The sequence below is a fragment of the Syzygium oleosum genome, unplaced genomic scaffold, assembly GCF_021117445.2.
Source record: "Syzygium oleosum isolate NSW1041296 unplaced genomic scaffold, Sole_v2.1 Sole_v2.05, whole genome shotgun sequence".
NCBI lineage: Eukaryota > Viridiplantae > Streptophyta > Magnoliopsida > Myrtales > Myrtaceae > Syzygium > Syzygium oleosum.
Genome location: NW_026607489.1, coordinates 1,890,179 through 1,915,004, shown reverse-complemented (window position 1 = coordinate 1,915,004; position 24,826 = coordinate 1,890,179). Strand labels below are relative to the sequence as shown.

General features: G+C 43.6%; 1 pseudogene; it reads left to right on the top strand.

Annotated features, from left to right (window-relative positions):
- Nucleotides 1-16,702: 16,702 nt before the first annotated feature.
- LOC130134537 (cytochrome P450 CYP82D47-like) lies at nt 16,703-18,550 on the top strand (annotated as a pseudogene).
- Nucleotides 18,551-24,826: the final 6,276 nt, after the last annotated feature.

The window sequence follows — 24,826 nt, the reverse complement described above, 5'->3', positions numbered from 1 at the left end:
CAAATTCAAAGATTTGCTTCCAACTCGAACCGGCTCGTGGTGGTGGTGACTAGCGGAGGGGAGCTTTTGCGGTGGCAACAAAGAAGCAAGGAAGTTGATGAACAAGAAGCAATGACCATGACCTGCAAAGAGCAAACTCAAGGACACTGAATAGGAGTAGTGTGTCAAAGGAAATGATGACGTGTCTTGAATCAGCTACAATCTCTTCACCACTTGCTCATCAAGCAAGATCAATTCTTTCCAAAGAGAAAAGATCATGATTGTGTCCCTGTAACCCTAGCTTGTATTATAAAAAGACACCACATTGCATAGCATATGCAACAAAAAAAAATTCTATCACTGAAACACAAAACACATATTGGCAATTGCCATCCATTCTCATCTTGTTAGTTCATTGCTTTAACATAGTGAACAACTCGATGAGGGCAGCCAATCTGCTGGGTCGCAGTTGATCTGTTGCTGGCAGTGCACCGAGACAGCGAACTTCACTAATGGCTTCAAAGTGCGACTGCAAGGCAGGCCGCTGCTTGCTGGACACGATGGGGATCGCCTGGAGAGTCGGACTGGTTCAGGTGCTCGCCAGAGCTCCGAGGATGGTGACAGGAAAGCGCCGCGGTGTGCGCGTGGGCAGCGAGCACAGCAACGAACGAGAGCTGCTGTGATGGTTCGCTTGGGCTGCTGTGCTCACCGGAAAACCTGCAAAATTTCAACTGAGATCACAAGACCGGCATTCGCTGCCCATGACAGGCTCTGGATATCGCTGGGCGTGCTGGATCAGGAGTTTGGGCGTGTCCAAGAAGACCGCAGGGCACCGAAACTGCTGGTGAGCGAGGATCAAGGACTGAAGGAAACAACCACCGACTGCTAGAGACATCGGACAAGTTGTGTCACGCCCCGAACCCTACGAGCGCGCGATCATCCCTTTGTGGTCGTAATGTACGCGACAGCCCTTGACTTGTCGCCGACCCAATCGAAACACTAACGAGTAATGCATGCGGAAGCAACCTCGAACTCTCCGTACAACATATAAACAATGGGATAGTAGAAAGACAAAGAACACACATAAACAAGACACTTTTATAAACATAACGTCGATTCCAACACATATATTTGCAAGCCTTCTACGAGGCCACTATCTACGAACCACGCACAACAACAAGGATCGGGTGGTTGGTAAGCTTAACTATTCTACAAAAAGGTGCACTCAAAAGACAGGGTAACTCGACCTATCCTCAATCCCCGTAGTATCCTGGCAGCGTCTCCGGATCAATCACGGTCGCGGGTCTGAAATGGTTTGGTTATACAACCATGAGAACACTTCTCAATAAGCAACTACCTAAGCCTCGCTTAGACCAAAGCGTACTTCCGAACAATTTTAAACATGCAATACTGACATCCAACATGTCATGACAATTACAGGCGCCCTTACCTCGCCTTGGCACATACGTGAGCCCTGCACGTTAGAATATCGCCATAACATGGCCAATTGCCCATCAAGCATGCGCAAAGCAATTCATGGCATGATCAAGCATAACATGGTTAATAATCCAGACGAGCTCATCAATTAACTCAGGCAAAGCATTCCCCAATGCAAATCGCACTCATTAAGTCCAGATTATTAACGACCCCTCGAGCCACCGAACTCCCGTCGGTCTTCTGGCGTAACCAGACATCGTCCCGCTACTTCGGCGACGGCAACGTCCGGAACCCCCGCCCAGATGGCATTCCACAAAGGAGCATCGATTCGGCCTCTACTGCGATCGGCAACGTCTAGAACCCCCGCCTAGACGGCATCCGAACTCCCGTCGGGCATCATCTAGAACTCCCGCCTAGACGGAACGTGTCGTGACCATGCACACACCTCAACAATCATTATCAATTCTTATCTTTGTAAATTAGCCCAATGTCAACTAAATCCACCAAAATGTCATGGTAACACCGATTAGTTCCCGAGAGAGAGAAAAACCGAGTATGCACAGAATCGGGGCCAAACTGGGCAGTAACATAGTCACCGAATTTCCTTTAAAATAAATATTAAATCAACTCCAAAAATTCTGAAATTTGGATATGTCGCATAAAACATCTTGATAAACATTTTCTGTGAAGAACTCAAAACCCAGTTCCTACTATAAACACCTTTTTTTGTCACTTGAAGTCAGAAAAAATTCAACCCGTCCGGTCAGGCCGCCTGACCATCAAAATGCATCTCATCCAGTATCCAAATCATTTTGGAAAGCCTTCAAATTTTTATATGTCATATAAAAACATGTTCTTAACAAGTTTTGTGAAGGAAGTTTGTTGAAAAGAGGTCTGGAAAAATTTGTAGAAAATCGGAGAGACCAGATGGTCGGATGAACAGTAAATCCGGCAGACTGAATTCGGTCCAAAAATGGACTTACGAATGGCACTAAATGATCTCCAAAAATTCCAGATTTAATATATGTCAAACTTCAAGATGTTTTGAACAACTTTTATGAAGAAAACTTCCTCAAATTCGGCCCACACAAGTCACAGTAAAAATAGAAAAATCCAGCGATGCAGCAGCAACCTTACCGGAAATTAACCAACAGACACCACCAAGCAAACCAAGCACAACCAGCCACTAAACCAACTATCCACAGCCCTTAAACCATCCCTAACATGTCCATTAGTCACCCCTTAGCCTAGTCAAGGGTTAGGAAACCACTTACAAGAGAGCTTAAGCAAGACAGCCTAGCAAGGGAGCAAACAAGAGCCTTGGCACGGCAACGGCTACTCCGGCAAAGCAACAGTGAGAGCGGACAGCGGATGGCAGCTCAGGTGGTCGGTGATGGTGTGAGGGTGATCGTGGGTGGTGGTGATGGCCGAGGGGTGGTGATGGTGAGAGGGAAAAGGGAAAGAAAGCATCCCGGTGGGGTGTTTTTGCGCGAGGAGCAGCAGCTGCGGTCTACGGCTCCGGCATGTCTCTAGCGGCTGGGAAGGCGAGGCTGTGGTGGTTGACGAGCAGCTGGTATGGTCTGCTGGAATGGGAAGTAGCAAAAGCCAGAGGAAGCAGAAGCCGAAGAAGCAAGCAGCAGCAGCAACAAAACAGCAAAGAAAAGAAGAGAAGGAAGAAGAAGGCAGCAGAAGGAAGCAGCAGCCACGTGAAGCACCATGGGCAGCAGCATGGGTCAACAGTCAGCAAATCAACACGTGAAGGTGCTGCAAGAAGTCAGCAGCAAGAGCAGAAACAACGTGAGCGAGTCAGCGGGCGTGAAGGAAAAGATGAAGTCAGCAGAAAAGTAGGTCGGCGGCGTGGGGGGGGGGGGGGGTGTGGAGAAGAAAGTCGGCGGGCAGCAAGCAAAAATAGAAGTCAGCAACACGTGAAGAAGTCAGCAGAAGCAGCAAACAAAGTTGAACAGAAACATGGGGTCATCAGTCAACAAAACAGGAGCAACGTGAAGATCATCATGGGAGTGGGTGGAAGAAGACAGCAGCAGAGGGAGTCAGCAGAAAGGTCAGCAACAGGCGTGGGGTTCAACGGGGGAGGAGGAGAGGAGAGAGAGAGAAAGTCAAATGCACTTGAGTGCGATCCGACGATCCTCGTTCAATTCCGAAAATGATCCAACGGTTCACGAAAAACCCTAATTATAAATTAGAAAAAAAGGCCAAAAGATAATATCTAAAACACACTACGAGGGAGGTTTACTAGTCCAAATCCGCACCCGGTCCAAATTTCACTTTTCGCATATCCCGGGCAATATCGAGACTGGCCACAATAATATCGACACCATCCAATTAAATTCGTCCCGAAACTCCGAGAAATTCGACACTAAAGTTTGGGCTCTAAATAACGGCCAAATTCGATCGAGTGCAATTCTAGCGAAATCTCTAATTTAAAAAGAAATAACCCAGGAGTGATCAGTTCCGGGTGAGATTTTGTTATAAGCGCACTAACGAAATACACGTTTTGTAAATCCAAAAAATGGGTCGAAATTCAGAATGTCACAACTCTTTCCCCGTACAAAAATTTCGTCCTCGAAATTTACAACCCAACTCAATCATTCGAGCATATGGGGGTATTGGTGTCGCATCAACTCTTCGCTTTCCCACGTAGCACCTTCGGTTCCATGGTACTCCCAAATTACTTCGACCATCGGAATATTCGACGTGATGTGATAATTATTTGTTCTATTGTTGCGACTTTTGATGCTCTTGCTCAAACTACTTTGTGCAACATAGGTTGGCTAATATTGAAATCTTTATTGCTGCTGAGATTAACATTCGGATATCTGTTCATTGTAGATTTTGAAACTTATGAATAGACAACACACGGAGAAACATTGAGCCTTCATATTGAGTATTCATGTGAGATTATGTTGTCTCTCAATGCTTGTCTCATAATGAAAATTTCTTAATCATTCGCTTATGCCAAGTTCCGTCAGTGTTTGTTTGTAAAACAAACAAAAAAGGCTATTTCCTTGTCCCACATAGGAAAGAAACGAAAGTTTTGGTCTATTTATAAGTTAAGGTATTATCCTTTATGTAAATGGAGAGAAGGGGTGAATGTGCTAAACCCCATAATAGCCGCGTGCGGGTGTTCGATTTTTACGCGCACTTAGCACTTTGCGCGCCGCAGACCAAAATAAGCCTTAATCAACAATCTATTTATTTATTAAATTTCGAATTTATTATTATAAAATAATTATTTTTATCCTATTGAAGCAGTGTGACTGTTCGTAATAGAATGTCAATTATTTTTTAATAATTGAATTTTGAATTTTTATTTTCTGCCTAACGGTAATTAGACTCTCTTATAACCTTTGGAAGGTTGTGTTTGTTCGGACAAAATTGTCCATTTTAGGACATGAAAAGGTATGTCCAAAATTGACATTTTTCATGCTCGAAGAGTTGTGTCTGAATTGCAACTTTTCGGACATGAACAGTTGTGTTCAAACCGTGGTTTTTAGACACGAAGGGTTATGTCCGAATTGCAACTTTTCGGACATGAATGGGTGTGTTCGTATTGGCAGTTAGACACCAAGAGGTGTGTTATATTTGCTTATATATTGAACAATTCTGTTCAATTAAAAATAGAACATAACTCCCTTCATTTTTGTCTTCATGAAGAGAAAAACGAGACATTCATTTTCTCAATTGTTTCGCAGAGAGTTTTGGGAGATTTACTGGAATTGCTATTTAGTATTCTCACCGTGACTTTGTTGTATCATAAAGGGAATTTGCCAGTAACCTATAGCAACTTCGTGGGGCAAATTGATTCTAAAAGAGAGTGATTACACATCTCAAAGTCCGACTACATTCCGATTCCATTACCTGCAAACACATTTTTGTTCCAACTCATGAAAATCTCTAGAAGTTTATGCTCTCCTTTCTTTTGAAATGCGGTGTGCTTGTCTTTCTATCCTCATTTAAAATATCAAGAGACATCAACTATCTACTTAAGTGATTCCTTTATGACAAGATATCTACTTGAAAAGCACACCCTTTACTTAACTCACAAATACTTTGATTATGTTTTTTTTTTTGGTAAGGAATACTTTGATGATGTTTGTTTTGTGAAAAATGAATAATTTGAAATTTTTTTTCGAAAAATGAATTCTTATATCTCTTACGAAAATAAATGAACGAAAAATATCTACATTATCTATGAGAATGTTTAGACATAAAATGTTATTGATAATAAAAATATTTTCTATTGACTAATTATTTCAAGAGATAAAATTAATAATTTTTCGAAAAATATTTTCCAAATCATTCATTTTCTGCGAAACAAATAGAGCTTTCATATCTATATATTTTTACATCTGTAAGGCAGTTTTGTCATCGTAGAAAATAGGGAGGTTGCTGAAAAACCATCCTTGTGGAATTTTGATGATTCCAAAATTGTATTTGGTAGTAACATCTACTATGATAAGTGCATATGTCAATATTTCCTAAGATATCAGTAAAGACCAAAAACTAAATAGTGGCAATCAAGAGAACAAGTACCAATATGACAAGTAGCTCATGGTGATTCGAAAGTACCAAAGTTAATCTAGTGTTCTTGAAGGTATTTAGAGACTAATGAAGTCGAAAGGATTGTTAACACCTAAATTTTGACGATCCATCTAATTATTCATTGGATAAGAAAATTAGGGATTGATCCCGAAACCTAAACAAAAATACTAATCAAAATTGCATATATATATTAGGGGTATTTACATTAGTAGCTAATTAAGCCCATGTAATTTGCATTGGACCGGTAGTGGATGGGCTTAATGAGAGGTACTGAACTTGGCTGAACCAATTGGACTAAGCCCGCACGATTCAAAATTCGGCTAAGCCCAATTATTCCTTTAACATGACCGAATCTTTAAGGTGGGAAAACATCAATTAGAGCGATACGGCCAAATTCTGCCCACGAGGGTAAAAATTAAAAGATATATTGATCATGATCACAAAAGCTGGACATATTTTCCAAAGGAGCAAAGGCAATATACTTGTTTTAAAGATCTTTCACACGTCCATATATATCCACGAGCAGAAAGGACAAAGCAATACAAGGGAAGAAAGGAAAAATATGATATCTTTGAAACATCCATAAGAGGAAATACGATTGGCTTTCTTTCCTTGATGGCCCTGCCCCTCTCACGTATTTAAGGGCCTCATACAGAAAAGGAACAGGGAGTACAGAGTAAAAAAGGAAGAAAGGAAAAGTGGTCTCCTTCTTCCTTGGTGTTTCGTCCGCTTCAACGAAGGACTCGACTGCAACCTTGTGCCACCGCCGATATTCTTTCAGCAGCCACCACCTGAGACGCCGCTTGCACCACGAGCGCCAGCAGCTCCGGCCGAGACCCGCCAGATCCGGTGCAGTTCCCAGGCCGTCGGACAACTTGTGACATTCTGAATTTCGATCAATTTTTGGGATTTACAAAACGTGTATTTCGTCAGTGCGCTTATAACAAAATCTCGCCCGGAACTGATCACTCCTGGGTTATTTCTTTTTAAATTAGAGATTTCGCTAGAATCGCACTCGATCGAATTTGGCCGTTATTTACAGCCCAAACTTTGGTGTCGAATTTCTCGGAGTTTCGGGACGAATTCAATTGGACGGTGTCGATATTATTGTGGCCAGCCTCGATATTGCCCGGGATATGCGAAAAGTGAAATTTGGACCGGGTGCGGATTTGAACTAGTAAACCTCCCTCGTAATGTGTTTTAGTTATTATCTTTTGGCCTTTTTTTCTAATTTATAATTAGGGTTTTTCGTGGACCGTTGGATCATTTTCGGAATTGAACGAGGATCGTCGGATCGCACTCAAGTGCATTTGACTTTCTCTCTCTCCTCTCCTCCTCCCCCGTTGAACCCCACGCCGTTGCTGACCTTTCTGCTGACTCTGTCTGCTGCTGTCTTCTTCCACCCACTCCCATGATGATCTTCACGTTGCTCCTGTTTTGTTGACTGATGACCCACGTTTCTGTTCTACTTTGTTTGCTGCTTCTGCTGACTTCTTCACGTGCTGCTGACTGCTGACTTCTGTTTTTGCTTGCTGCCTGCCGACTTTCTTCTCCCCCCCCCCCCAGCCGCCGACCTACTTTTCCGCTGACTTCCTCTTTTCCTTCACGCCCGCTAACTCGCTCACGTTGTTTCTACTCTTGCTGCTGACTTCTTGCTGCACCTTCACGTGTTGCTTTGCTGACTGTTGACCCATGCTGCTACCCATGATGCTTCACGTGGCTGCTGCTTCCTTCTGCTGCCTTCTTCTTCCTTCTCTTCTTTTCTTTGCTGTTTTGTTGCTGCTGCTGCTTGCTTCTTCGGCTTCTGCTTCCTCTGGCTTTTGCTGCTTCCCATTCCAGCCGACCATACCAGTTGCTCGTCAACCACCACAGCCTCGCCTTCCCAGCCGCTGGAGACATGCCGGAGCCGTAGACCACAGCTGCTGCTCCTCGCGCCAAACACCCCACCGGGACGCTTTCTTCCCCTTTTCCCTCTCGCCATCACCACCCCTCGGCCATCACCACCACCCACGATCACCCTCACACCATCACCGACCACCTGAGCTGCCATCCGCTGTCCGCCCTCGCTGTTGCTTCGCCGGAGTAGCCGTTGCCGTGCCAAGGCTCTTGTTTGCTCCCTTGCTAGGTTGTCTTTCTTAGGCTCTCTTGTAAGTGGCTTCCTAACCCTTGACTAGGCTAAGGGGTGACTAATGGACATGTTAGGGATGGTTTAAGGGCTGTGGATAGTTGGTTTAGTGGCTGGTTGTGCTTGGTTTGCTTGGTGGTGTCTGTTGGTTAATTTCCGGTAAGGTTGCTGCTGCATCGCTGGATTTTGCTATTGTTACTGTGACTTGTGTGGGCCGAATTTGAGGAAGTTTTCTTCATGAAAGTTGTTCATAACATCTTGAAGTTTGTCATATATTAAATCTGGAATTTTTGGAGATCATTTAGTGCCATTCGTAAGTCCATTTTTGGACCGAATTCAGTCTGCCGGATTTACTGTTCATCCGACCATCTGGTCTCTCCGATTTTCTACAAATTTTTCCAGACCTCTTTTCAACAAACTTCCTTGACAAAAATTGTTAAGAACATTTTTTTCTATGACATATAAAAATTTGAAGGCTTTCCAAAATGATTTGGGTACTGGATGAGATGCATTTTGATGGTCAGGCGGCCTGACCGGACGGGTTGAATTTTTTCTGACTTCAAGTGACAAAAAGAGGTGTTTACAGTAGGAAATGGGTTTCGAGTTCTTCACGGAAAATGTTTATCAAGATGTTTTATACGACATATCCAAATTTCAGAATTTTTAGAGTTGATTTAATATTTATTTTAAAGGAAATTCGGTGACTATGTTACTGCCCAGTTTGGCCCCGATTCTGTGCATACTCGGTTTTTCTCTCTCGGGAACTGATCGGTGTTACCATGACATTTTAGTGGATTTAGTTGACATTGGGCTAATTTACAAATATAAGAATTGGTAATGATTGTTGAGGTGTGTGCATGGTCACGACACGTTCCGTCTAGGCGGGAGTTTTAGACGATGCCCAGCGGGAGTTCGGATGCCGTCTAGGCGGGGGTTCTAGACGTTGCCGATCGCGGTAGAGGACGGATCAATGCTCCTTTGTGGAATGCCGTCTGGGCGGGGGTTCCGGACGTTGCCGTCGCCGAAGTAGCGGGACGATGCCTGGTTACGTCAGAAGACCGGCGGGAGTTCGGTGGCCCGAGGGGTCGTTAATAATCTGGACTTAATGAGTGCGATTTGCATTGGAGAATGCTTTGCTTTAGTTAATTGATGAGCACGTCTGGATTATTAACCATGTTATGCTTGATCATGCCATGAATTGCTTTGCGCATGCTTGATGGGCAATTGGCCATGTTATGGCGATATTCTAACGTGCAGGGCTCACGTATGTGCCGAGGCGAGGTAAGGGCGCCTGTGATTGTCATGACATGTTGGATGTCGGTATTGCATGTTTAGAATTGTTCGGAAGTACGCTTTGGCCTAAGCGAGGCTTAGGTAGTTGCTTATTGAGAAGTGTTCTCATGGTTGTATAAACAAACCATTTCAGACCCGCAACCGTGATTGATCCGGAGACACTACCAGGATACTACGGGGATTGAGGATAGGTCGAGTTACCCTGTATTTTGAGTGCACCTTTTTGTAGAATAGTTAAGCTTACCAACCACCCGATCCTTGTTGTTGTGCGTGGTTCGTAGATAGTGGCCTCGTAGAAGGCTTGCAAATGTATGTGTTGTAATCGACGTTATGTTTTATAAAAGTGTCTTGTTTATGTGTGTTCTTTGTCTTTCTACTATCCCATTGTTTATATGTTGTACGGAGAGTTCGAGGTTGCTTCCGCATGCATTACTCGTTAGTGTTTCGATTGGGTCGGCGACAAGTCCTGGGCTGTCGCATACATTACGACCACAGAGGGATGATCACACGCTCGTAGGGTTCGGGGCGTGACATCCCCGTTGAATTGGTATCAGAGCAAGGTTAGCTCGATCCAAGTTGGTCGAAGCCTGGAGTGATAAGGAGCGATGACTTTGGGGTAGTTAGTTAGGGAGACTCGTGTGCCATGCGTACCCCAGACTGTTTGATTGTGATTGCTGAGTGACGTACACAATAACATGTGAGGTGCAGGTGCGTCAGGACTTAAGGTAAGTGCACGAATCTTGTTGGCTGAGATTGATTGGTGTATGTGATTGGCTACCTGCTTAGTGAATTCTTGTTGTGATTTATTGCCTAGGGCTTTAAACTGGTATAGTTGGCCTAGGTTTCTAATTCCTGCGTGGAATTATAGCAGGTGAGCTTTTGCGAGAATTAGTAAGATGAGCAGTCGAGGTCGAGATAGAGGTCGAGGTCGAGGTCGAGGTCGAGGTCGCGTAGCCCCGTTAGCTGGAGTTATGGAGGATCCTAGGGTGGATGAAATCTGGAGAGCGCTCGAGGAAGCGGGAATATTATCGGGTAGACAGACGGGGGAAAGAAGTGATAATGTCGCCGCTGTAGCTGCCAGCGAGATTATTGGAATTAATGGAGGCCAGGGGAATAATGTGATTGGTGAAAATCCTGGTCCAGTGCGAGTAAACGCGATCAGGCCGATGTCCAAGCTAGTAGAACAGTTTCTAAGGTTGAAACCCCCGAAGTTTGATGGGAGAGGTGATGCTGAGGCGGCCCCAAGATGGGTGGAAGAGCTAGAAAAGGCTTTTGAGGTGCTGGGGTGCACTGAGGAAGAGAAGGTAACACTAGCAGTCTACCAGCTTCAGAGTAATGCAAGTGATTGGTGGAGGGCCACCAAAGGTCAAGTATTCCCCACTGGTACTTCTCCGAATTGGACCATCTTCACTGAGACCTTCAATGGCAAGTACTTCTCGAAAAGCGCTAGAGAGCATAAACCGGCGGAATTTATGAGACTTCGCCAGGGCCAGATGTCGATGGATCAGTATGAAGCCGAGTTTGTGAGGTTGTCCAAATTTGCCCCCAGGATGGTGGAGGACCCAACGGACAAAGCTAGAAGGTTCCGAGATGGGCTGAAGCCGGACCTTCGCAGTCAGATGATCTCATTAAACTAGAAAGGCTATCATGAGATCTATGAGAGGGCCCAGGCAATTGAACGAGATCAAACAGATCGGGCTGCCGCTTCTGGATCGCGGTACGCGTCGTTTAGGGACAATCGGAACTTTGGAAAGAGGCCTATGACTGGGAATAGGCGATTTGTCCCTCCCGTTAAGAACGACATTGGAAAGCCGAACTATCACTCCAGTGCGGCATGTCGATCGTGCGGAAGGAGGCATGGGAATGGCCTTTGCCCGGGTAGAAGTGGAGCTTGTTATGGATGTGGCCAACATGGTCACCAAGTGAAAGATTGCCCGAGCCGACAAGCTAGGCCACCAATGCAATCGCAACAGCCTCAGATGAGAAATCAGGTCGGAACTGCCCCACAAAATATTCAGAACCGACCCCCAGCTCAAGGGAGAATCTATGCTATGGCTCGCAAAGAGGCGGAGGATGCGCCTGGTGTGGTCACAGGTACGGTCTCTTTATGTGATCATGTTGCTTATGCCTTATTTGATCCGGGAGCATCGCATTCATTTGTGTCTGAGCAATTTGTTGATCTGGCTGACATGGAATTGAAACCGTTAGAAGTAAATTTATGTGTTACCACCCCTCTTAAGGATAAAGTGTTAATCTCGTTAGGATGTTCAGACTGTAAGATTGTTGTTGGTGGTAGGGAGGAATTGATCGATTTGGCTGTTTTGGCTATGTTTGATTTTGATGTCATTATTGGCATGGATTGGCTGGTTAGACAGAAAGCCGTTATAGACTGTAGTAACAGGATGATCCAATTTAATCCGGTTGATCATCCTAGATATGAGTTTGTGGGGAACCGAGGAGGAACCTCGATCCCTTGGATTTCGTCGCTCGAGGTGACTAAGTTGTTGGACGATGGGTGTCCAGGTTACCTGGCGACTGTGGTTGATTCGTCGATTAAGGAACCGAGGCTAGAAGAGATAGCCGTGGTGTGCAATTTCCTCGATGTCTTTCCTCAAAAATTGCCAGGATTGCCACCTGAGAGGGAAGTGGAATTCGTAATTGAGTTGGCCCCCGGGACAGAACCGATATCTAGAGCGCCCTACAGGATGGCATTATCAGAGTTGAAGGAGTTGAAGGTTCAGATGCAAGAACTACTGGATAAGGGGTTCATCCGTCTAAGTGCATCACCATGGGGAGCGCTAGTGCTGTTTGTAAGGAAGAAGGACGAGTCCTTGCGTTTGTGCATTGACTATAGGCAGTTGAATCGAGTGACTATCAAGAACAAGTATCCATTGCCAAGAATAGATGACTTGTTCGATCAACTGCAAGGGGCATCGGTATTCTCTAAGACAGACCTAAGAACGGGATACCATCAGTTGAGGATTAAGAAGGAGGACATACCGAAAACAGCGTTCCGTACCCGATATGGACATTACGAGTTTACGGTAATGCCGTTTGGATTAACTAATGCCCCGGCTGCCTTATGGATTTAATGAATCGGGTGTTTAAGGAGTTTCTGGATCAGTTTGTTATTGTATTCATCGACGACATACTGGTGTATTCAAGGAGCCCCGAGGAACATGAGCGACATCTAAGGATGGTTCTACGGACTCTAAGAGAACACGCACTATAAGCCAAGTTTAGTAAGTGCGAGTTCTGGCTCAACCGGGTAGCATTTCTTGGGCATGTAATCTCCGGGGATGGAATTTCAGTGGATCCAACAAAGATTGAGGCAGTCACGAATTGGCCAAAACCGACAACAGTGACAGAGGTTCGGAGTTTCCTAGGACTTGCAGGCTATTATAGACGTTTCGTGGAAAGGTTCTCCGCGATAGCTACTCCTCTAACTCGTTTACTTAAGAAGGAATCAAGGTTTGAATGGACAGACAAGTGCGAGAGGAGTTTTTAGGAGCTTAAGCACAAGTTGACTACTGCCCCTGTGTTGACGATACCGTCAGGTCCCGGAGGATATGAGATTTATAGTGATGCGTCACTAAAGGGATTAGGATGCGTGTTAATGCAACATGGAAGAGTGGTTGCATATGCATCGCGACAATTGAGACCTCATGAACTTAACTACCCGACGCATGATTTGGAACTTGCTGCTATCATCTTTGCACTTTAGATTTGGAGGCATTATTTATGTGGGGAAAGGTTTCAAATCTATACAGATCATCAGAGCCTAAAGTACTTATTTTTTCAGAAGGAATTGAACATGAGACAACGTCGCTGGATGGAACTCCTGAAGGATTATGATTGCACATTTTGTATCACCCCGGAAAGGCTAATAAGGTAGCGGATGCACTTAGTCGAAAATCAAGTATTGCGCAAATAATGGTTAAAGAATGGACATTACTCGAAGGGGTGCGAGATTCAGAATTCAAGTTTGAGGTAAGTCACCTCTCAAGTCTATTAGCTACCTTGAGGATTGAACTAGAGATTCAGGCGAGGATTAAGGCATTACAATTTATGGATCCTGAGATTCAAAAGATTCTGCAAATGGACAAAACTAAGAGAAAGGCTGACTTTCAAGTATCCAAGGACGGAATCTTGAAGTTTCGTGGACGTTTATGTGTGCCCGATGATGCAGAGCTTAAGGAGGAAATCTTGGTAGAAGCTCACCGTAGCAACTACAGCATTCATCCGGGCAGCACAAAGATGTATCAAAATTTGCGTCAGCACTACTGGTGGAACGGAATGAAAGTGGATGTAGCTAAGCATGTGGCTAAGTGTTTAACGTACCAACAAGTGAAGGCGCAACATTGTAAGCCCGGTGGACAGTTGCAACCCTTGGAAATTCCCGAATGGAAATGGGAGCATATCACAATGGACTTTGTTATGGGACTACCGAGGAGCCAGAGAGGTCATGATTCCATTTGGGTTATCGTCGACAGATTGACTAAGTCGGCACATTTTCTGGCAGTGCGAAAGGATTTCGCAATGGATAAGTATGCCGAGCTGTATATGCGACAGATAGTCCGTCTCCATGGAGTGCCAGTGACAATAACGTCAGATAGAGACCCTAAGTTTACCGCAACCTTTTGGAAAAGTCTTTAGACGGCTATGGGGACGAAGCTGCAATATAGCACGGCCTATCATCCACAAATGGATGGTCAGTCTGAAAGGACAATTCAGACGCTCGAGGACATGTTACGAGCGTGCGTTATAGACTTTAAAGGAGGTTGGGAAGAGCGGTTGCACCTCGTCGAGTTTGCCTACAATAATAGTTATCAGCAGAGTATCAGAATGGCACCTTTTGAGGCGTTGTATGGCAGAGCGTGCAGAACTCCAGTTTGTTGGGACGAAGTTGGGGAACGGAGTATAACGGGTCCGGAATTGGTCCAACAGTCAGTCGAAGCAGTCAAGGTGATTCGGGACAGGCTTAAAACCGCTCAGAGCCGCCAAAAGAATTATGCAAACCGGAGACGAATACCTTTGGAATTTCAAGTGGGGGACCACGTTTTCCTCAAGGTATCGCCTATGAGAGGATTGTCACTGTTTGGCAAGAAAGGGAAGTTGAGCCCGAGATACGTGGGTCCATTCGAAGTCTTGGAGAGAATTGGCACTTTGGCCTATTGTCTCGCACTACCGCCGAATTTGTCACAAATCCACAACATGTTCCACATGTCTATGTTAAGGAAGTACGAACCGGATCCGACCCATGTGCTGAATTATGAATAAAGCTTATAATCACCACATCGCTTAAATCTCCCCCTTTTTGTCAACATCAAAAGGAGCGAGACGATGAAAGCATGAGAACGAAGGAGATCCAGTAATACCAACAGAAAATAAAAACCTCAATCCTACAATCCCATAAAAGAAAAAAAGAAAAGCATGAAAGGGTAGAAGCAGTAACTACTCAAAAGATTATTAATATATTCTAGCCTATCGATGACTCTTAATCTAAGAGAATGGACATAGGCTTGATTTAAGCTGAACCAATATAAAGATTTGCGTGCATCGTCTTCTATCTCTTTACTTATTTCCATATTTATCTTCTAGAACCATACCATACTTATTATCATCAATTTACTCTTGCATTTCATTAATTTCGCAAAAATATATCAAGTTTTGATAATCAACCAATTGACCCCACCGTCTAGGTTGCATTTCCAGCCACAACATTATCAACTCAACTTTATATCCTTACAATCGACAATGCATCTCTTATTTATAGACGGACTAAGACATAGAAATTGGGAAAAATTAAACTAGGACATATTATACTAGGAAACGCCAAGTTTGGAAATAGTAAATAAGGAAAGTTACTCTAATTAGGAAATGTACTTAAATTTGAGATCTACCCGAGTTAGAAGACAACACTCTAGCCTTCGATTCAGCTGAATGATCCTTTATTCTTTAACTTCTAAAAACTCCATTTTGGATGCCTTCTCATCATCAGACTCATGTTGCGGCCAAAATCTCCCTTTGCTTGTATAAGCATCAAATGGGCTTGGTTAATTGATGAAACTTGAGTCAAACTTCTGAGTTGAATGTCTTCAATGGGATTTGATACTCATGCATTTGGATTCGAATGCATGGAATGCATATACACACTTGCATCATGTAAAAAAGAGAAAAAAAACCTCTATGTTGATATTCTATATAGGCATATTCCAATCGTACTTGTCACTCGTCATGGCACTTATCTCCCCTCCAACTTATCTCCCCTCCAACCACGTGCTATCATTTTATGTAGTGGTTTTGAAACTTGATAATGACTATCTGGTGTAACTTACCAATCATCTTTATCCGATGATATAAATCTCGCTACACTCATCTCCATGTGTGTTATAGTTTCACTTTTGATTGACTTGTTATACCACATGTCACTGTTACATTGTATAACTGCCATATAAAATACCTTCTCAAAGGAGAAGAACATTATCTCCTAAACGTGGTTGCTGAAAGGAGCAAAGCTAGATATATTAAGATTTGTCTATTAAATGGATACCCAAAATTTTCAAACAACAGTTCACCGTATCTTTTCAAATATCCATTTTACAAACGAGTCTTAATACGCTTTGTGTTTTTTTTTTCTTGTAAGAAAAAAATTAATCAGATATACATAATGTATGCATGCACTCGGAACATGTAAAGCAGTGTTGATTTCTCAATAGCAAATTCGACGGCTCTTGTCACAGTGCCGAGCACTAAATGAGATCGCCCAGCAACATCTAGAAAGGCAAGAAGCCCCAGTAAATCGCGAAACATGGTCAATTATTAATATACCCTTCGGTTTCGGAACGGCCATTTTGGCTTCGTCTATGACCTTGAGCTTCTGAGCAGAGATTCCTGAAATCCTGCCATTCTCCACAGAAACATTAACGTGCAATTGTGACAACAAAACGTCATCAATAGTTCTGTACACAAATTCTCATTCTCCAGTTAAAAATATAAAACATGCTGTTCGGTCACGAAAAATCCTAAACTGGTACATCTGTAACAGATTTACTTTGAACTAATTTTTTGACCGCCAAAAACACCAAACTAGTACACATGTGACAAATTTATCCTCAACTAATTTTTTGACTACCAAAAACTCCAAATTGGTACACTTGTGATTAATTTACCCATCGAAAAATTAGATTAATACCACAGAAAATCACAAATTGATAGACATGTGACAAACGGAGGGGTAAAACCCCAAACTGATACATCCGTAAACTGTTACGTGTCATCCTACCCAGCAATTTGACGGACAGAGGAAGTGTTGATGGCCATAAAAAAAGCCTCCTTGTCAGAAGCTAGTGGCACTAGGCCTTTGATTGGCCATCTCCACCTCTTAGGAGGCCCGGTGTTGCCCCATATAGTCCTAGGAAACATGGCCGACAAATATGGGCCGATCTTTATTGTCAACACCGGCATTCATCGAGCATTGGTAGTTAGTAACTGGGAGATAGCCAAGCAGTGCCTTACCGTAAACGACAGAGTCTTTGCAACTCAACCAAAGTCGGTCAGCTCCGAGGTCATGGCCTACAACTATGCCATGTTTGCCCTCTCTCCCTAGGGCCCTTACTGGCGCCACGTGTGTAAAATCGCCATGCTTGTGCTCCTCTCCAACCACCGGCTGGAATTGCTCAAGCACGTCCGGGAATCGGAGATCCAAGCATCGATAAACAACATATGTAAGTGATGTACGGAAAAATATAGTGGCACACCAAAGAAGGTGTTGGTGGACATGAAGCGATGGTTTGGTGACATAATTCTAAACGTGGTGTTCAGTATGACAGTTGGGAAACGTTATGAGGATGAACGAGACAAGAAGGGTCGAGATGCTTTGAGGGAATTCTTCGACTTGGCGGGGAGGCTCGTAGTGTCCGACGGGTTCCCGATTTTAAGGTGGTTGGATTTGGACGGGTACAAGAAGAAGATGAAGAAGACAGCTCGAGAGCTAGATCGTGTGGTTCAGGGATGGCTTAATGTGCATACAAGCAGAAGAAACAGTAACAAGAGACATTGTAATAACAGGCACAATGACCAGGATTTCATGGACGTGATGCTCTCCATTGTAGATGCTGCCGAAGTGCTTCCAGGTTACGATGCCGATACTTTCATAAAAGCAACATGCATGGTAAGTTTAAAAATCATTAACCCAGCTCATTAGAAAGTATTTGATACAGTAGATTTGATTTTTTAAGTTGGTTTTAATTTTACCACGACGCTCAATTTGAAGGGATGTTAAAGATTTTGAGTAGGACTTTTATACTCCACAACATAATCTGTATAAACTTCTTTGTTGCACAAATTATCTCCACCCCGTTAAATTTGGATAGTTAAAAGCACAACTAACCAACTATCAAATCAACCCTGGTAAACATGGCTTATATAACAAAGAAGTTACAATGCTTGTCTAGCAAAAATTAAAGGTAAGTACTTATCCATAGTTTACAATCAAGGCATCAAGATTCGTCACTATCCATCACTTTGCAGGCACTTATTTTAGCTGGGTCAGACACAACTACAGCATCTCTGGCATGGGCCTGGTCTTTGTTACTCAACCATCGTGAAGTCCTAAAGAAGGCCCAACACGAACTAGACACTCATATTGAAAGAGAAAAGCCGGTAAAAGAATCGGACCTCAAGAATTTGGTTTATATCCAAGCCATCCTCAAGGAAACCCTCCGTTTATACCCGGCGGTCCCACTCGGCGTCCCCCAGGAGTCCATGGAAGACTGCACCGTGGATGGCTACCACGTCTCGAAGGGCACTCGTCTCCTCTTCAACCATTACAAGATCCATCGGGACCCGCAAGTCTGGTCGGACCCTCTCGAATTCCGGCCAGAGAGATTCTTGACCACTCACAAAGATTTCGACGTTCGAGGTCAGAATTTTGAGTTCCAACCGTTTGGTAGTGGCAGAAGAATGTGCCCCGCAATCAACTTAGCTCTGCAACTAATGTCACTGTCCCTTGCCACTCTTCCGCACAAGTTCGACATCACGACATCAGCAGATGAACCGGTTGATATGACCCAGGCGATCGGCATGACGAATCTCAAAGCCACCCCACTCGAAGTTTTTGCAACTCCACGCCTACCCGAGCACGTTTACCAGTAACTCTCTCCTCTAGGGATGTTGTAGTGCTCAGGGTCTCTATCTGAAGCGCCTCTAGCATTGTTCTCCCTTGTATATTGGACTATGTTTCTAAAAATAAATTGGAGACACTTATGATTTGATGGAGAACGGTGTATCAATGAGGGTGACGTCAACTTTCCAGATTAAAGTTTTTGTATGTTCAATGGTAGACATTAAGGGCCTGTTTGGCAACTTGCCAAATAGTAAAAATTTCTATTCTTTTGTTGCCAAAATCAGTTTGAGAACAGAAATCCGTTTGTTAAATCTTTTGTGTCCGGGCACAATTTTTCAAAAAATTGTTTCCAGAAACAGTTTTGGAACAGAATTAAGAAGCAAAAAAAAGTAGCTTCCTAATTCCGGAACAATTTTTCCAATTTCGATTCTTCTTGATTTTCTTCTTTTTTTTGGTTTGTTGTTGTTTTTCGACCTGCCCTCCACTCGCCACCCGTCGGCCGCCGGTTAGACCGCCAGCGACCGACCACAGGCCAGGGCCGGCGAGGGTGTCGCGGCCCTCGCCGGTGGCCGGCGAGGCCTCACCCAACCAAGGCGAGACCGGCCTCGCCGTCACCACCCAAGTCCGTCGCCTGGGTGGCGACGGTGAGGCCGGCCTCGCCTTGGCTGGACGAGGCTCGACTTCACCCAGATTTGGCGACGGCGAGGTCGAGCCTCGCCCAACCAAGGTGAGGCCGACCTCGCCGTCGCCACCTAGGTCTGTCGCCTGGGTGGCGACGGCGAGATCGGCCTCGCCTTGGCTGGGCGAGGCTCAACCTCGCTGTCGCCACCGGTGAGGCCGACGGCGAGGGCCGCGATGCCCTTGCCAGCGCCGGCGACCGGCCATGGCCAAGGAAGGGAAGAGAAGGGACAGAAAGAAAAAAAAAAAAGAAAGAAAAATTCAAAGATTCAAAATATTATTAATAAAATGAAATTTTGTGTAGTTACCAAACGTATTTCTATTCTTTTTCTATTCTAAGAATATAAATTTTGGGTAGTTACCAAATGTCTTTAAATGCTTAGAAATTGTTTCCGAGCACGGAATAAAAAAGAATCATTTCTGAGCAGAATTTGTTTCCGGGCACAGAATGGTTGCCATGCGCAGCCAAAGCACATGGTGTATTAGTTTGTGTAACAATCTACTAGGAAATATAGATTATTAAATGGTAATGGAATTGGACGTTTATTTTTCCCATGGTAAAGGAGTTGGAGATATACGGTGTACAATAAAATCTTCTATAATATTAATTTTACAATGTGCTGCAAACTATGCTTGAACATGTTGCCTGTACAAAAGTATACTTTGAAAACAATATTAGTTAAATAAATCTAGTAACTGATTGAACTATTTAAATAGGATATGGAGGGTATTACTTGGATAGGTTATCGGGGACTTATGAATTATGATACTTTGAGTATTTGAGTATGGTCTTTGCATCTATCTTCCCCTTCGTCCATTTGACATTTTAGATCATATGGAAAAAGTCACTCTTGATTGTTGAAAGTACGTTTCGAATTTTAGTCGAGATTGAAGGAAATATGTGAAAAAAAGTGGATATAAAAATGGGAGCGCTCGAGGAATAAATCTTGGACACCCACGAGGCGCCATTGCAATTGAAAAACTAGGGTCGGGCACTCAGGCTGCCGGCCACTGCCTTGGGATGTGGCTAATGGCTACTTGCAATTCGATGAGTGCCCGGCCGGACAAGGCCGCCGGCCAAACTCGAGGCAAGCATCTAATCAGCTCAGGCTACACGCTTGGGCCTATAGAAAGATTAACAAATATTTAGTTGAACTTGCAAATTGAGATTTGAGAGTACGAATAAACAGATAAATCAACCTGTAAAAGAATCTATCATGTAGACTGATAACTCCTGTCTAGAAAAGTGAAATACAAGTGTCATTGTGTTGCTCCGGTGCTTGAACCTGAAAAGATGGACCCTAGATCCGCGATAACAGGATTGTGCTCTCACGCTTAAAGTTGAGGGGACCACGTCATTGGGTAATGTCCCAATAAAACACATAACATAATTTAATCACCTCAGATTAGCCATTATTGCTCTTTTTAAATCGAATAATTTTATATCGCTAAAACATTGCCTTGTCCTATTAGGGATTTCATTAATAAGTGGCTCCACAAGTGTCACGGAGCCACTCCTTAAACACCAAAGTAAAAATTATTATCATTTTCAATACAATATTTCTCTCATATTATGTATCATCAGTGAAAATGAAAATCTTTCTTTCTCAAATACAATTAAAAATGGTATTTGTTAACAATATCCCTGTTATTCACATGAATTCATTACTAGTTTCAAAACAACGTAATTAAATAGGAAAAATAATAGAATGCCATCCAACTATGGAGACTAATGAAAGTAGGGGTAAGCATATGGAACCACTCGAACCAGGAACCACTCGGACTGAACTGAACCAGCCGATTTGGTCCAATTCCTAGGAGCACCAGTCCAGTTCCCGATTCCACAAAATGAAACTGGTGATTTTTGGTCCGGTTCCTGATTATAGGTGGGAATTAGACCACCCAGACTGGACAGATTTATTTATTTATAATTTTTTTATTTCTTAAATAACAGTATTATCACGCACGTATACACATTCCCCTCACCCACGTTCACTAGGGACGCATAACCGAGAGCAAGGAGAGATACAAAACCCATCGCAAAGCCTTCACTAACCCACTCGCAGCCACCGCATAGCCACTGTCCCCCACCTACCGCCATTCATCATCCTCGGCCAACACTCTCGCTACTCTGATGAGCGTCCTATCCAATCTCTGTTTTGCGTCTTGGAGCCTCATTGCAGCTCCACCGCCGCTTCGCCTACACCAACGAAGTAGCTCAGCAGGTTCGGTGGTTCCCATAGACTTGTTGACATGCCCTCCACAACGCAGCTGCGTCCAACCTTCCCCATCACCGCCCGCATGCCGTCATCGTTGCCCATCATTCCTGACGTGCAGCCGCATTTGCCCACCATTCTTGCTGCCATGGCCATGTCTCTTGGCATCCACTAGTAGTCACTGCAGCCCCCTCGAAGCCTTCATTGCCGCCATTCTCAGTTTTCCCGAGCCACCCCTATTTTGCTCTATTTTTTGGCCGAGAAAGCCCGAAGTGCTTCATTGGTTTCATTGGACCACCCGAGAACCGGACCGTCCTAGGATCAGGTGATCCGGTCGGATTCAGAGAACGGGAAACCAGTCCCACCGGTCCGGTTCTCAGTTCCAGGCAGGAACCGGACTGCTTAGGGAATTGATCACCCCCGATGAAAAGGATAAGAATATATAGAAAATAAAAGTCTTAGCTTTATCAAAAGGACAAAAAACACGTCCCAAATAGGACAGGAGAAGTTGAAATGAATTGAAGAAATCTTGGCCAAAACAATTAGGATATTAAATTAAGGCAAAAAAAGTTGTTTTTAAATAAGGCTGAGAAGAGTAATCTAACAAGTTTCTATTACTAGCTATTTTGAGAGTGCTATAACCTAATACAATTTTCATTTCCTCATCTAAACAATTGTTTCACCGGAATTTCTCTCATTACAAAATATCTTTCACCGAAAGTTGTTCTTCGATTTTAATTAAGGAGACCAAGGTTCTGCGACAACTCTGAACAAAAAATATCACAGGCACAAGCGAAAGGAATAAACACCTTTAAAGTCAAATCATACAGACTCAAACCATGCCAAAATTTAATCGACAACAAGATCCGAAAGGAACAGACTCGATTAGGTAACCAAACTTAACCAGACTCTACCGAAACTTAATCAATAACACAACCTGAAAACGTAAAGATACTACGCCGGAATTTAATCAACGACACGAATAGGAAAACTACAACTAATTTAAAGTACAATGCAGGAAAGCTAAAGATAATTGAAAGATAACATTTGGTTTGATTTATGCGCGCCTTCTGATGGATGATTGGTGATTTTTATAATGGTTTTGAAGTAACTGCCTTTTGACGGTTTCCGATGGCTGCATTCTCTTGAGTAACTCTCGTCAATTGCCTCCATGTTTCTATATCTCCTCTCGCACCCATGTTCTCAAACGGTTGCTTTTGTCATATATGAATTGCTCCATGATCTTTTTTCTTGTAACGATGGCTGTCCCACGATCCTACTTTCAAGCGATAACTGTTCCTTCTAAAAATGTGTGCCCTTAACCTCAATTGTCTTGCCGATTTTAAGTTTCAAATTATTCATCACCAATGCTCATATTAGCAGCTACCGACCATCCGTCATCGTATTTCGATAATTGGATACGTGGCATTAATGAATACCAATGTCGATTAACACATGTCAATTTCTGTATTCGTCGATAAGCTGGTGTATGTGTAGTGACACCCATGTGCCATGCACGTGTTTGTTCTCACTCACACGCTAAACATGTGCTTATCAATAATCAGATTATTTTTAGTGTCAACATCTTAGCTAGTTGTGATATCCTGAAATTTGACCCTTTTCGAGATATATGAAATGATAATTTCATTGATGCACAGTTAGTTAAATCTCGCTCTAAATTGATCACTCATGAGAGGACTAACTAATAGGAAAAGGCTGTTAAGGAATTAAGTACGCACAACCTGAGAACTCGATCATGGATTGATACTTCGACCATAATGATTGATGAGGGACAATTTTGAGCCATTATAGACCGATCAAGGAACGGTTATAGAATGATTCGCCAATAGTATACAATCGGATCGCGAGTGATTCCGCCTGACCATTGTATGAATTGCGAACGACTCTAAACCAATTCCTAACGCTCGTGTACTTCGGAACTAGCGATTGACCCCTCGCAATTACATTACAATCGAGGTCACCCATGACTCGAGGAGGTTTAAACGTGATTTGATATCAAATCAAACATGGGTTGAATACGCGTAACTCCTAAAAGTCACCCGTTAATTTGAGATATACTAAAGTCCCAATTGATTGATTTTGACTATGAATTATAATCCGAATTGGGGTATCAAACTTTCAAAGATTTCAAGACTAACCTATTGGACGTTGCCTTGTTAATCCTCCGATTTATCGGTCTGCTCGAAATTCTCAGAAAAGGAAATTTTGGGCAAGAATTGGAGCCCAAGAGAAAGTGGGCCGAGCGAAGGCCCATTGGACCTCATGCCTAATGTGTGCTTCAGCCACTTGGGCCCAAACAAGTTCGAGTGGGCCCAATGAGGCCCACTAAGCTCACTTTAGTGAAGACTTTGGGGGATCAGCATTGATAAATGAAGACTTTGGGGATAAGAAAATATCTCTCAAACTCTCTCTCTCTCTCTCATTTTCGCCCCCTCTCTCCCTCCTCTTCTTTCCTTCAACCAAGCTCAGTCCCACCGCCCCCTTGGCTGCTGTTTTGCCACCATCACCACCCGCCACCACCCGTCAAGCGCCATGACCGTCCGTCGCCGTGCGCCACCCGTTCGAGCAGCTTTCCTCGACGGTCCGCCCTCACCGCGAGCCAAACCAACCCCCACCGAAGCTGCTAAGCTGCTGTCCATGCCATCGTCGACACCTCGTGTCGTTTCCGGACCGAGCCACGCGTAGCCCTCGCCGCCGCCTTCGTGTCCGTGTCGTTGGAATTGTTAACGGGTGAGTTAACGTTCTAATCCCTTGATTAGTATGTTAAACTTGATTAGGATTAGTTTATATTAAGTTAATTGGGTGATTAGTGATTAATTGTGATTAATTAGTTGATGGATTATCAACTGGCAATAGGTTATCGGAAAGTTAGACGATAAGCTATTGCTAATTAGGTGATAAGCTATTGAAATTTTGGTGATAAGCTATCGCTAAATAGGCGATAGGCTATCGAGAAAATGATGATAAGCTATCGTCAAAAGAACGATAAGCTCTCGTCAAAGGAATGATAAGCTATCGTTATTAAGTGATAAGCTATCACCAATTAGGTGGTAAGTTATCGATATTTGAGCGATAAGCTATCACCAAGGGTCGATAAGCTATTACTAATTGGACGATAAGTTATCACAATTATGGCGATAAGTGGATTTTATATGGGTGTTTTCTGCTTGATTTGAGTGTTGAATTATGCTCGTTTCATACTATTTTTTTTTGGTAAAGTAAGTAGTATATAACTTTTCAACGCGCAACTTACAGCAAAGGAGGCCGAACACAAAAACCTCGTACCTGAGGAGACAGAGAGTGTCCCGACCAGTACAAAGGTGTTGCGACTAATACAGAAAGCACAGGAAGTGCAATAAAAGGAAGGCTAACAGGCAGCCAACAGAAGAC